General features: G+C 40.4%; 1 long non-coding RNA gene across 1 annotated transcript; it reads right to left on the reverse strand.

Moving 5' to 3' along the window:
* Positions 1 to 585: 585 nt before the first annotated feature.
* Positions 586 to 11,710, reverse strand: LOC142149960 (uncharacterized). The gene is made up of 3 exons (XR_012690947.1): positions 11,660 to 11,710; positions 10,660 to 10,752; positions 586 to 753 (listed from the first exon to the last, which is right to left on the reverse strand). It is a non-coding gene; the product is annotated as an uncharacterized LOC142149960 (long non-coding RNA).
* Positions 11,711 to 13,516: the final 1,806 nt, after the last annotated feature.

Below are 13,516 nucleotides of genomic sequence, written 5' to 3' on the forward strand. Positions count from 1 at the left end.
ATTCTAATATATGTTAATAGAATCACAAATCCTTTTGGTATAATTAATACTTTTACATCAGAACAGAGAGCTGTGTTTTATCTTTTTTTGAAGAGAGATTAAAGCATGAGAAAGTGGGGGCATGGAATTGCTGATAAAAATGTTGCACAGGATTTAACATTTGTGGGAACTGGAAAATTGGTATATATGTGTTAAGCTTATATTTTGAGAGTGTAAATAATTATTACTGATTGTATATTGGAAATGACCCCCAACTCGATGCTGAGAAACATTTTATGTACAGATGGCAACAATCAGAACAACTCTCCTAGGCGCTAGATTAAAAAAACATCACAATGAGAGTGAGCTCCTTATGGGGGAAGGTGCCAGCTACCTCCAAATTAGTATCAAGAAACAAAACAAAAAAAAACAATAAGAAGCGGCAAACACTTTAATTGTATCAATTGAAAAAACTGACTTAAATACAGTAAAAAAAATCAAGGTGGAATTCACAGATTCCTGATAAGCAATAAAAGCATTAATTTATCATACGTATATATATATATATATATATATATATATATATATATATATATATTGGTGGCAGTGAGAGCATCACATAGAAACAGGTTAAACATCATGTATTTGGGTTCAGTACCCAACTTTGACCTTGAGAAGCTCTGCTTTAGGTTAGATTTATTCCTGTCAGCATTCGTCAAAATAGTTGCTGACTGCTGATATTGCAGCAAGGGGGAGCATTTTTTCTGTAGGTACCTATGAAGTAAACAAAAATATATTTAAAAAAAAAAAATACCATTGGAAAATATTATATTATGGGGTTTGTCATTCAGTCTGGAGGGCTTACTTAAGTTATATGCTGTCCGACATTTACAACTAGCACAGTAAGGAAAAGATACGTAAAATACTAGGATACATGCAACCAATGAACCTTACCTGTTTCGGACATGATTGACAATATATAGCTTTTCCATTTGTTAAAAAGTTTTTATCAGCTACAATCCACTGTTGCAGTAGAACACGTTTTGAGGATTTACATTTAGGTATAATCCCTTCTGTACACAGCTACTGGAACATTCCTTAACACACAGGAATAAGCAACAAGCAAGAATACAGGCACAGAACACTGTAAGTCTGACCACACACATACATATGTGAAAGCACCACCTTGGTGGACAGTAGGTTCAATCCACACAAATAAGGAATCAAATCACACAAGGTGATGCTGGAACTGTCTGACTTCTTCAATTTTTATAGGTTCAACTTAAGTAACAGAATTCGGTCTTTTTAGTTTCTAACAGTCAAAATAGGTATTTTAGGTACTAACATCCAGATTCGTTCATTTTAGGTCCTGTAGAAATTAAGTAAGTTATTCCCTGGTACACAAAACATAAAAGGAAACTGAAATTTTGAGTGTAATGGGAAAGGATTAGAATAGGTTAGAACCTAAATAACCTACGGGTAAATTTATCAAGCTGCTGGTTGGAAAAAGTGGAAGTTGGAAAATGTTGCCTATAGCAACCAATCAGATTCTAGTTCTCATTTGTTTGGTACATACAAATAAATGTCAGCTAGAATCTGATTGGTTGCTATAGTCAACATTTTTACTTTTTGATCACCTTTAGTTACCGCTCCTTTGAACGCTGTGTCACGGCTCTGAGGTTTTTTGCAGATCCCTTGCCTCTACTATCGAGGATGGTGGAGGCAGAATACAATGATATTCACAGGATAAGTTCACGGCTTACAAGCATCAAATGATAACAGGAGAAAGTAGTAGTGCTGCAACGTAGTGTATTGAATATTGGTACAACAGGAATAGATCTACTATATAAATGGCTAGTGGCGTGTGTGAAAAAAAACAAAACAAGCTACAGCGCCACCTGCTGGGCAGAGTTATATACTGACCTATATATTTCTTGAAGGAGAAGTGACAGTTGGGAGTGGTTGGTAGTTGCCGGGGGTGACAGTGGGGAGTTTTTAACACCTTAAGTAGCTTGATTTGACTAGAATGCATGAGTATCATGCACGGGTTAACTGACCTACTAAATTCTTAGTGTGTGTGGGGGAAAAAACTCAAAAAGGGCTGAAATTTGGTATACTGACATTATTGACGAGTTGAGGGGTCAAACTCATTTTCGTGAGGTAATTTTACCTCATGAACACACATGTGTACAGTGGCGGATCCAGGGGGGTGCGATCGGGGCAATTGCCCCTCCCCCCTAGCAGGGGTTTGCTTCCGACGGCTGCACAGTATGTGCAGGTCCGTTTGGCAGTGACAGTGTGCTGCCCGGCTGCTCTGATTGTGTTTTAAACACAAACAGAGCAGCCGGGCAGCACACTGTCCCTGCCGAGCGGACCTGCACATACTGCGCAGCCCCCGGCAGACTCAGAAGTCGGAAAGGGGATTATTGTGTACCTCCAGCATAGTTAGGCGCCCTGCCCTAACATCGCCCCGGGGAACAAACATTTTTCATTTTAACCACGTTAAAGAAGGGCGCTTGCATCGGGAAGTAACGCTCTTCCCCTGTGGAGGCCTGGGCTAGGCTCAAATGCATGACGAGAACCTTTTTAACACCTTAAGTAGCTTGATTTGACTAGAATGCATGAGTATCATGCACGGGTTAACTATATATATATATATATATATATATATATCCAAAAACGTAATAAACAATGGCGCTCACAGCAGTATTGTATAAAGTTAGTATAGAGAAAGTCCACACATACACCTCTTCCACATATGGAGGCAGCCTTCCTTATAATAGGTGGGTAAGTCCAGAGTCAAATGGAAAGTCAAACAAGGATACGGCGCACAATGGTGTGTTACTAGGAATTTATCCCAGGTTCAGTGGGGAAATGATAATATAGTCAATGAATCAAAGTTCCACGTTTGCTGGACGGTCTTATAGGACCAAGGGTATAAGTCCAGTTTGCACATATAAAAGACAGAATGATATAGGCATAGGATTAGTAGAAGCAGTGTGTTAGTGATAGCCCATCACCATAGTATTACACACCCAAAGGAAATTATATCGCTTATCTGTATGATTAATCCAAAGACTGGAACACAGCTTAACAACCACTTCACTTTCAATATTATGTGGTCAGCATACTCAGCAACTGCAAGTCTGGTCTCCAGTCAAAAACATCAGCATACTGTAAACATATCTCTCTTCCACTCAATGGGTAAGAAAAAAAGGGAGATAATACACTATATGGTGTAGTATTTCAAGGTAACAGTATTTAATCAGGATTTTAACATATAAAATGCACACTCACAAAGAGTAATAATAATGCAAGCTTATCTGAAATTCAGGTATCAGATATACCATGTCCTCAGGTACAGCAGGAACCTCCCACAGTCTTCCGCACAGGAGCGACTAATGGTGTGGTGACCCAAATACACAGGAACAGTTGGAAAGAAGCCTCTACGCGTTTCGTCCTCAAACAGGACTTCCTCAGGAGGTGATAAGTGTGGCCTGAAACCAGGGATTATTTATAGTAATGCGCATCGCCATTTTGCGCATGCGCATTGCGCTAGACGAACTGCGCATGCGCATTGCGCTAGACGAACTGCGCATGCGCGACCCATCGGTCTTACTGCGCATGCGCGGCTACGATACTGTCGTGATTTACTAATCACAGACAGTCTCTTATTCTGCTATTTCAAGGTGTAGTTGAGGGATATAGTGTAAGGATGAGGGGGAAGGATTTAACAGTGATTGTGACAAAAGTTACATACAATACATGGCGGTGGCCATCTTGGTAAAGGGGAATTCTAGTGGAATGACCTTTTTGTCGGCCATATTTGTACAGGTGATGGCGGTGGCCATCTTTGTAAAGGAATTATGAATAGATGGCTCCAGAAAACGGCCATCTTAGTGCAGGTGCTAAAGTGCTGGAAATAGTGGTAGATAACGGGATCTAAGGATCTCATGTATGTGAACACAATATAATATATAAGACATTTAAAAATACACAGTAAATATATATAGAATAATGCATAAATAAGGTAAGATAGATTACATATAGTATATGCAAGTAAGTCATTATAAATATGTCCTAATCGTAATAGGGTAGTGGCTCAGATATGTATTACAATCATAGAGTATACCATTATAAAATGTTAACTTAAAACAACACGTAGCACGAGAGTAGTTCAGGTAAAATAACCATAAAACCATAAAAATACATAGAAATACATATAAAAATACATATGAAAATACATAAGAGTCATAAAGGATCATAAAAAAGGTGCAATCTCATAGCCTTCATTAAAACCAGCAGGGGCCAAAGTACCTAATTGGAAAATCCAGAACATCTCACGTCTAGACAACTTCGTCTGGATATCTCCCCCTCTTGGACCTAATCGAACATTTTCAATTCCTTTAAAAGTGAGGGAACTAGGGTCTGAGTTGTGTATGTTAATGAAATGTTTAGATACTGAATGTGATTCTATTCGGTTTTTTATATTGCGGACATGCTCTTGTATCCGCAATTTCAGTGGTCTTTTAGTTTTGCCCACATACTTCAATCCACATGAGCACTCTAATAGGTAAATCACGGATGATGTTTGACAATTCATGAATTGTTTAATGTCATATTTTATGCTGTTGTCATGATTATAGAATATTTTCTTATCTGGATGTGCATATTTGCACATATTACAGTGATTGCATTTATTAAATCCCTTGATTTCCAGGAATGTTTTTTTAGTGGTGTTCAGGGTACTTTCTGGTATCATACTGGGAGCTAGAGTGTCTTTGAGGTTTCTGCTCTTGCGAAAAACAATGTCAGGTTTAGTGGGTAGGATACTAGCTAGAATGGGATCCATTCTCAATACTTCCCAGTGTTTGATTAGTGTTGACCTGATCCTACGTTCCCCTACGCTATAATTGGTGATGAACGGAACATATCCAGTTTTTGGTTCCTTATTCTTATACTGCATTAATTCATTCCTATTTGTCTCCTCTGTTTTTTTCAGAGCATCTATTAGTAGATGTTTAGGATATCCTCTATCTTGGAAGCGTTGTGCATATATGGAAAGTTGGGTTTTGCATTGGGAATCGTTACTACAGTTTCGCTTAATTCTAGAGAATTGTGAGAAGGGGATATTTGTTTTCCATCTATTAACATGGCTGCTCTTGAAGTGTAGATAGCTGTTAGTATCAACAGTCTTGATGAAATTTTGGGTTTCAACTTCATTGTCTGAGCCCGTCAAGACTAGATCTAGAAACTCAATATTATGTTTATTGCGGTTTGCAGTGAATCTAAGATTGTGGTCATTATTATCAATGTATGTTAAAAATGAATTAATGGAATCATCATCTCCTTCCCAGACCATTAGAATGTCATCTATGTATCTCTTATAAAATTTAATGTGCTTCGAGAAAGGGTTAGGATTATAGATATATATTTTCTCCCAACTTCCCATAAACAAATTCGGGAAGCTTGGCGCAAAAATTGTCCCCATCGCGGTTCCACAGGTCTGGAGGTAAAAGCTGTCTAAAAATTTGAAATAATTATGAGTAAGGATAAAATTAATTAACTCACAAATAAAATCTTTATGGTCTTGGGATAGATCGGGGTCAGAATTTAAAAACTCCCTGCATGCGTTGATACCTCTATCATGTTCAATTGCTGTGTAGAGAGATTGCACATCTATGGTAAGCCATGTGTATTCTGGACACCATTTGAAATTTTCAAATAGGTTAAGTACACTAGTTGTGTCTTTCAAATAGGACTCTAATTTAGTTACATATTTGCTCAAAAAAACATTTACGTACTCTGAGGAATGAGAAGTTAAAGAATCTATACCAGCGATTATAGGTCTCCCTGGAGGTTTATCAAGTGATTTATGTATCTTCGGGAGATAGTAAAATATAGGAATGATAGGGTTCAAAACTAGGAGATATTGATATTCTTCTTTAGTTAGAACATATTTTCGTAGACCCTTCAAGATGGTGTCCCTTAAAGTGGATATAAAGTCAGGCGTTGGGTCCTTTTGTAATTTTGTGTATGATGTTTCATCACTTAGAAGTCTCTCGGCTTCCTCAATATATGCTTGTCTATCCAGCAACACAATGCCCCCCCCTTTGTCCGCTTGCTTAATAATTAGGTCTTTGTTATTAGTTAGAGTTTCTATAGCTGTTAATTCTTGTTTAGATAGATTAGGGTACCTTGGATTCTTATAATCCATGTGGCATAAATCCTTCACTACCAATTCCTGGAAGAGGTCTATGTGACTACTTCTAGATTCTAATGGATAAAATTTTGAAGTAGGCTTTAAGCCTGATTTAGAAGCATTCTCATAGTTAGAAATTATTGCCGTCTCTTTCCTAGCAAAGTGTCTTTTTAATGTTAATTTCCTTGTAAATTTATTAATGTCTATAAACATTTGGAACTTGTTAGGTTTTGTGGTAGGGGCAAATGAAAGGCCTTTACTAAGGACTGAAAATTCTGATGTGCTCAGTTGGTGTTTGGACAGGTTAAAGATCCCATTAGTTCTTAACGTTCCATTGTCGATGTGGTGTATTTTCTCCTTATCTTTCTGAATGCCCCCTCGTTTTCCCCTTCTTCCGTGTGCCTGCGTTTCAGTGGCGAAGCTATTCTTATATTCTCTCTTACGTGTTTCCTGTCTCCCCCCCTTTCGTGTAACATACGAACTGGAGACAAAAAATCATCACTGTCGCTAGCATCCACCCTGTCTAATGTAGTAAATCTATTTCTGAGAGGCAGGTGCTCAGCAGGGCGATTCTGCTGGGGACTAGTTCTAAATCTTTTCTGTCCATGTTGGACTGTTTGCCAGTTAGTATCCATTTTCGGGGCACTATTCGGATAGGGGGTATTTTTATAGTTGTGTTGTGGAACATGTCTTTTCCACTGTTTTATGTTTTTGGTGTCATAATCATGCTTATCCCTCATAAATTTCTTCTCTTTAGTTCTAATTACTTCCGTCTCAACTCTTTCTAGCTTTTTATTGAGTACCTGTTCGTTAATACGATAATCTTCTTTATCTTTATGTGGTTCTATCAGGGAGTCTTTAATGTTAATTTCTTCCTCTACCTGATGAAACAATTTCTTTTTCTCATGGATAATAAGTATATATATATATATATTGGCAGAGATGAATACACGGCAATTCATAGTAATGCAGACACAATTCACATATGCTACTTCATAGTCGGTAACCCTTGGCAACAGCATGAGATGAGATGATATACAGTTCAACGCAGTGATGATAAATAAGAACACTAGGATCCAATAGAGAACCACACAGCAGATGAATGTGAATCACTGGTACAGCATACAGTCCAAACAGAATAGTATATAGAACTTTAGCTGATCCGAGAGTAGAGATGACTCAACATAGCAGGTGGTACTGGAATCACTGATTCTTATAAAGTAAAGCAGTAAGCGTTAAACATCACCCAAGGACTTAGATGAACACTGACACATGCAGTAGAATGTTGCCTAGAAGTAGCAGAGACGTGAGTAGTATCTGACTCATGCGTGGAACTACAGGTAGCAGAATTTGTTGTAACTGCAATGGTAAGTTCGCTGTAGTATGGAGCAACTAAACAGAGACACGCAACTTGAGCCAAAGTACCAGCCACTGGCACAACAAGTAGTTCACAATAACAGTCCAGTAACCAGGTAACAGCAGAGTAAGGATAACCCGTGTCAGACGTGGAACTACAGGTGACAGGTAACTTGATAGTAGCTCTAACAGCGAGATGCAGTGATCTTAGCCAGCCAGCAGTAAAGTTGAACCAATAGATAAGGCACAGGTTTAGCAACAACTCACGATACTCGTTCAGCGTGCAGATGAATAGCGGAGAGGAGTTTGCAGCTTGTAGATGAACAGCGGTAAGTAGTTACAACTTGCAGGTGAACAGCAGTGAGGAGTTTGCAGCTTGTAGCTGAACAGCAGTGAGGAGTTTGCAGCTTGCAGGTGAACAGCCAGGCCCTGTGCTCCCATTAGGCAACCTTAGGCAGTTGCCTAGGGCGCCGGGACCTGCAGGGCGCCGCTGACTAGATTTTGTAATCTAGTCAGCGGTGTTTGGGACATCGTACAGCGGCGGAATGGCGCCTGCTGTTTCCTTTTTTTTTTTTTTATGGATGCCCCCGTCCGCACAGCACTCACACATGACCACTGACATCAGTCAGTGATCATGTGATATCAGTCTTCTTCGGCGGCGTCTTCCAGGTTCAGAGAAATGCTGTCCCCACCCCCCGTGTTCTCACACTGTCTGTCACTGACAGACAGTGTGAATAAAGTTATTTCCCAGAGTCCCCTCCCCTCCCAGCATGCACCGCTCCGCTCCACTCCCTTCCTCTGTGTTTTTGGAAGCCGAGGAGCGTTTTTCGCAGCCAGTGGAGAGTACAGAAGAAGTGTGAAGAGCCCCCTGCATCTGCTGACAAGAGAAAAAAAGTAAGTAAGTAAGTAAATAGAATATTATTATTTTTTTTTAATTTATTTATTTTTATTTGATTGTCAAAGTGTTCCTGCGGCGCGGGGGGGCGCCGATTTTTTTTGGGGGGGGGGTGCCGATTTTAAGAAAGTGCCTAGGGCGCCATGGACCCTAGCACCGGCCCTGTGAACAGCAGTGAGGAGTTTGCAGCTTGTAGCTGAACAGCGGTTTGCAGCTTGTAGCTGAACAGCAGTGAGGAGTTTGCAGCTTGCAGGTGAACAACAGTGAGGAGTTTGCAGCTTGCAGGTGAACAGCAGTGAGGAGTTTGCAGCTTGCAGGTGGCCAGATCCAAATGCAATCAGAGTAACACAAAGAACAGGCAATGAGCCCATAACCTTGGGAGGTTATTATAGTGCTCCAGGACCAATGAGGTTCAGGAGGAGGTCCAGATCACAGTAGCCAGGAACACCTGTGAAAGTAATGTCTCTGAGGCAGAAGCAAGCAGAATCATGGTTCTTAAAGTGAAAGTCACAGCGCCGGCACCTAACTATGGGACCGGCGTGTGACACGCTGGAGGTACACAATAATCCCCACGGCAAAGACTGTGCACAGCTGACTCTGGGACTTCACGTCCCTTTGTACAAACAGTCAGCCGGAATAGATAGATGTCTCTCAAACTGGACCTTCCATAAAACTTGTCCTACTATAGATGCAGTGTCCCAACAACAGGTGGCAACAATGCCTTTCCCACATTTGGTTCTTCCCTTCTTGCCTCGCCTTTGAGCTTGGTAAGCTTTACAAAATGAACTGTTTTGGGAAAAGATGACATTTACAGGGTAAAAGAAAACAATGTATTTTCAGGCAATACTGCATGGATTGCTTTGTTTGATTCACAGCATTATGAGAGGTAAAATAAACTTTAATGCACAGAAATTTTATCACACGTTTTGCTAAATGGAATGGGAATCTAACTATTCCTAGTGGTAGGTATGCTTTAAATACAAGTGGGAAGCAACTCATTTGATCAATTTCTTATTGATAAATTTACATGACAATATTTTAGCTAAAGTTGATCAATCTTAACCTGTAATTAAAATACATCTGCAAATGGCAGTAAATAAGCTTCAAATGCAGGATTGCCTAACTAAACGACAGGATTATCCTAAGCAGAGGAAATGGAAACTGCTGTTCTGAGATAAAGAGGATTTTGATAGAAATTGGATTTGCACATGGCACACTAAACCCAAACAATTTTAATTTTGCTGTCTTGTAATGAAATATACTTAAACGTGGGGGGGGGGAGGGTAGTACTTTCACACTATAGGATTTAATTGAAAGTACAACATCTAACAATCTAGAAATCTCTAGTAGAAAAGTTTAACACAAATGCACCAACTATGCTTCTTGTTATTCAAAGAGGTCAACGTTTCATACTCTAGCATTCAAAGGGTTAACAAAGCCAAGTAATACTTCTCTTAAAAAGCTTTTGGACTTTTTTTTCCTATTCGTCCTAACTGTATTGTATACAATCTACTAAGGACATAAATATAACTATATAAAAATATATAAATCCTTTATTAGAATTTTCCTTAATTGGGAGACCAGTCATATATAAACATGTATCTACATTCTATTATTGACAACCAAACATATGGATGGTTAAGTGTACTGCAGGTCTTGATACCTAATATTTTATTTTTTCATGTTTCAAACTTTATAGCACCATTCCCCATTTTTGGAAATCAATTACATTAGCAATCTGTGTGATTGTATACCTCCTTTTTACAAATGGATTTGATAAAGTGGGATGTAGTCATTGTGGCAACGGTGAATCTGACCAAAATGGTATGGTGTAAATGTCGATAGATTCATTCTGTTGACTTGTTTAAAACAGGTGATATTGTGACTGTTGATTGTAGTAATGTCAACAGTCACAATGGCACCATGGCGCCCACATGTGCTTGCTCCAGGCGCCATTGTTCCATGCTTCACCCAGCGGCAAATTCAGGATTTCTAGAGAGGGGTTCCATTGCTATAATTTTAGACAGTGCTTGGCTGCTCTCCAACTCTTCCTATTCCCATCATATACATGGACAATGCTGCATGCACTACTGTTAGGTGCATGCAGTTCTCCCTTTTCGAGCAGAGCCGTGTGAAACAGACATACCTTCCAACTGTCCCTACAGTCAGGACAAAGTCCTGACTGAGTGTGTCAGAATAGTTGGCAGACTGTCCTGCTCTCTCCTACCTGTTCTTTCTGCTTTCACTACTTGTTGCTGTGTCTTAACCTCAGTGTCTTAACCTCAGTTGCTGCTTGTCTGGATCCTGGAATGTTGGGTCCCTATTTGGAAAAAGGACAGGTACATGATATGGAAATCCCAGCAATGACTAAACACTAAACACTTTCCCCCAAAGCAGCCCGGTATTAAATCAAAAGCACCCATGTTTAATAATTAGACCTCCCAGCAACCAATCCAGACAGTAAATTAATGTCATTCACCTTTAATAAAAAGATCCATTTCCTCCAAAACAACCCAGCATTAAATTAATAGTATTTACATCTGATAAATAAACCTATTTCCTCTCAAACATTAAATAATTATCATTCACTTTTAAGATATAGCTCTCCTTCTCCCCCAACTCAGCCACACATTCAATTAATAGGGCCCAAACCACACCAGCATTAAATGAATAGTCCCATTATCCCACACTTAATAGGTCTGCCATAACCCCACTATTAAATTAAATATCCCCAACCTTCACCTCACCAATAAATTAAAAGCTCCCACTCTCAACCTACTATGAAATTAATATTTCACACCACATCACATAAAATACCCCCCACACTTACATTAAAATCCCCCCTCCCCCACACCTATATTAAAAGCCCCTCCAAGCCCTTGTTTACAAAGGAACTGTTGTATTTATACATTAAATCCCCCCACTTACATTAAAAGCAGATGAGAAACACACACACACACACACACACACACATTCACACCAGGGGCAAATGCAGGATTCGAGGAGGGGGGTTTCCACGCCACAATACAAGTGAGCGTGTCCAGTATGTGTAGGGGCGTTGCTACAAACACACACCGTGTCAAACACACAGATATGTAAACTGCCCCATACACAGACAAGCACAGACACACACACACAGGATCAAACACACATACATGTAAACTGTCACATACACACACATACATAAACACACACATACATAAACACACAGACACACACATTCTTACCTTCTTCTTCTGATGCTACCTCCTGTATAACACCCATGCTGGCCGTGTGGGAGAAAGGGGCGGGGCCAATCTGCCGTCAGAGAGCTGAGCTCACACAGCAGGGGACTGACTGGGAGATGATTACAAGCAGTAGTGGCTGGTCCTGGGAGAGGGGCCAACCACTGTAAGCATACGACACCCCAGGTAGGACAGGGGTTTCTGGGGACTAGGAAACCCCCCCTGGGTGCGCCCCTGCACACACTCACACACTTACCCTCTTCATCTAGTGCTGTGTCTTGTGTCCTCCTGCTGCACACATGAGACATGCTGGCAGTAGGAGAGAAAGGGGCGGGTACACACAGCAGGGGAGAGATGGTGCAGACAGAAATGATCTGCACACAAGCTGCAAAGTGGCTGGTCCCAGGTGGCAGGGTCCAGCCACCTCAAGCATACAGTGCCCTAGGCTGGGAGGGGGGTTTCCTATGTCACCTCTGCACAGGTATGCCTGCTGCAATGGAACGGAACAATGGAAACTATTAATTTACTTTGATTCACTCATGTCTTGCCTGTCTTCAAATGAGCTTACATGTTAGAAACCAAATTATTGTTTGGGGTTACATACTAAAACATTTATATACAGTCATTTTCATTTTTAATTGAGTCTCCACATGGCGGTATTGAGTGCCATAGTTGCAAAATATTTCACGTTGGAGGTGATTTAGAGTTGCACACAGGTTGTCAAACTGTCATCCAAGCAAATATGCACGGATGCAAATTAAATATGTCTGCCCATATTTAGAGATGCGTTTCTTATGGATGTAATTGACATGCAAGTTAGGGTGCATGTCGGGTGAACTTTAGCAAAATTGGAGGCTTTAAATATCTGCTCCGATGCCAGCAAAAGTGTCGGTCACATTATGAATTAGAGACAGAGTTACTCCCGTACTGACTGTTCCAGCCCCCCTGAGCACTGAAGTACTTGCCAGTATTAAAGTGGATACAGCTCATTTAACTACACCATGTCTGTAAGGGGTAGTGAGCTGTCTCCAAGAGACAAGAGCCTGAGATCCAAAAGAGAAAGGTTCAAGTAAATATTGTGCGGAGCTGAGTGGAGACTGAGAGTACTTGTACCAATAGTGTGCCAAGTACTCTCAGGTTTACTTGCTGAGAGAGTTCAGACACAAATTGCCAGAGTAAAATGACTACAGTCCAGGTACCTGTGACTTGTGTTGTCCATCTGAACAGAACGAGACAAGGTGACAGGGAGAGAGAGCGAGAGACCGTGTACCCATGTACAGGTCGAGTGGCAGAGGGACAGTACCCACGGTAAGTGATTGCCAGTTCTGAGATAAACCTGCGCACCACTATCTATATTATTTATTACCTGCTACTAAGTGAAGTGTTGTAGGACTAAACAAATGAGTACGATTTATTCAACAGATTGTCTGTCACCCATTTCTGTAACATCTGTATTTTGTACTGCATCAGTACACTTGTGTTGCCTCAACTACAGAACTAGTTATTAAACTTTCATGTGCAGGGGCCCTTTTACGCCCCACAGAGCTTAAGAAAAGAGAAGAAAGGACTGATCTAGGTGAAGAGGAACCAGAGCAAAAGGTAGGCACATTTGTGAAAAGTGTCTACATCACATCAGACCAGTTTAAAAGGGGCTACAAACATTATTAACTTGATCCACACATTTATTGTTTTCGCATATGTCAGCCCATAGCAAGATGCAAGTAATGCCCCCTACAGAACTCCTTATTGTATAACCTCTAGGTGGTTCCCTTATGCACTAAATCTGAGTTCTCCATATGGTGCACGGGTGTGTGCGGCAACTCACTTTTTACAACATACCCACAGAGGATTCTTTCCTTT

Source organism: Mixophyes fleayi, chromosome 4 (genome assembly GCF_038048845.1).
Source record: "Mixophyes fleayi isolate aMixFle1 chromosome 4, aMixFle1.hap1, whole genome shotgun sequence".
Taxonomy (NCBI): domain Eukaryota; kingdom Metazoa; phylum Chordata; class Amphibia; order Anura; family Limnodynastidae; genus Mixophyes; species Mixophyes fleayi.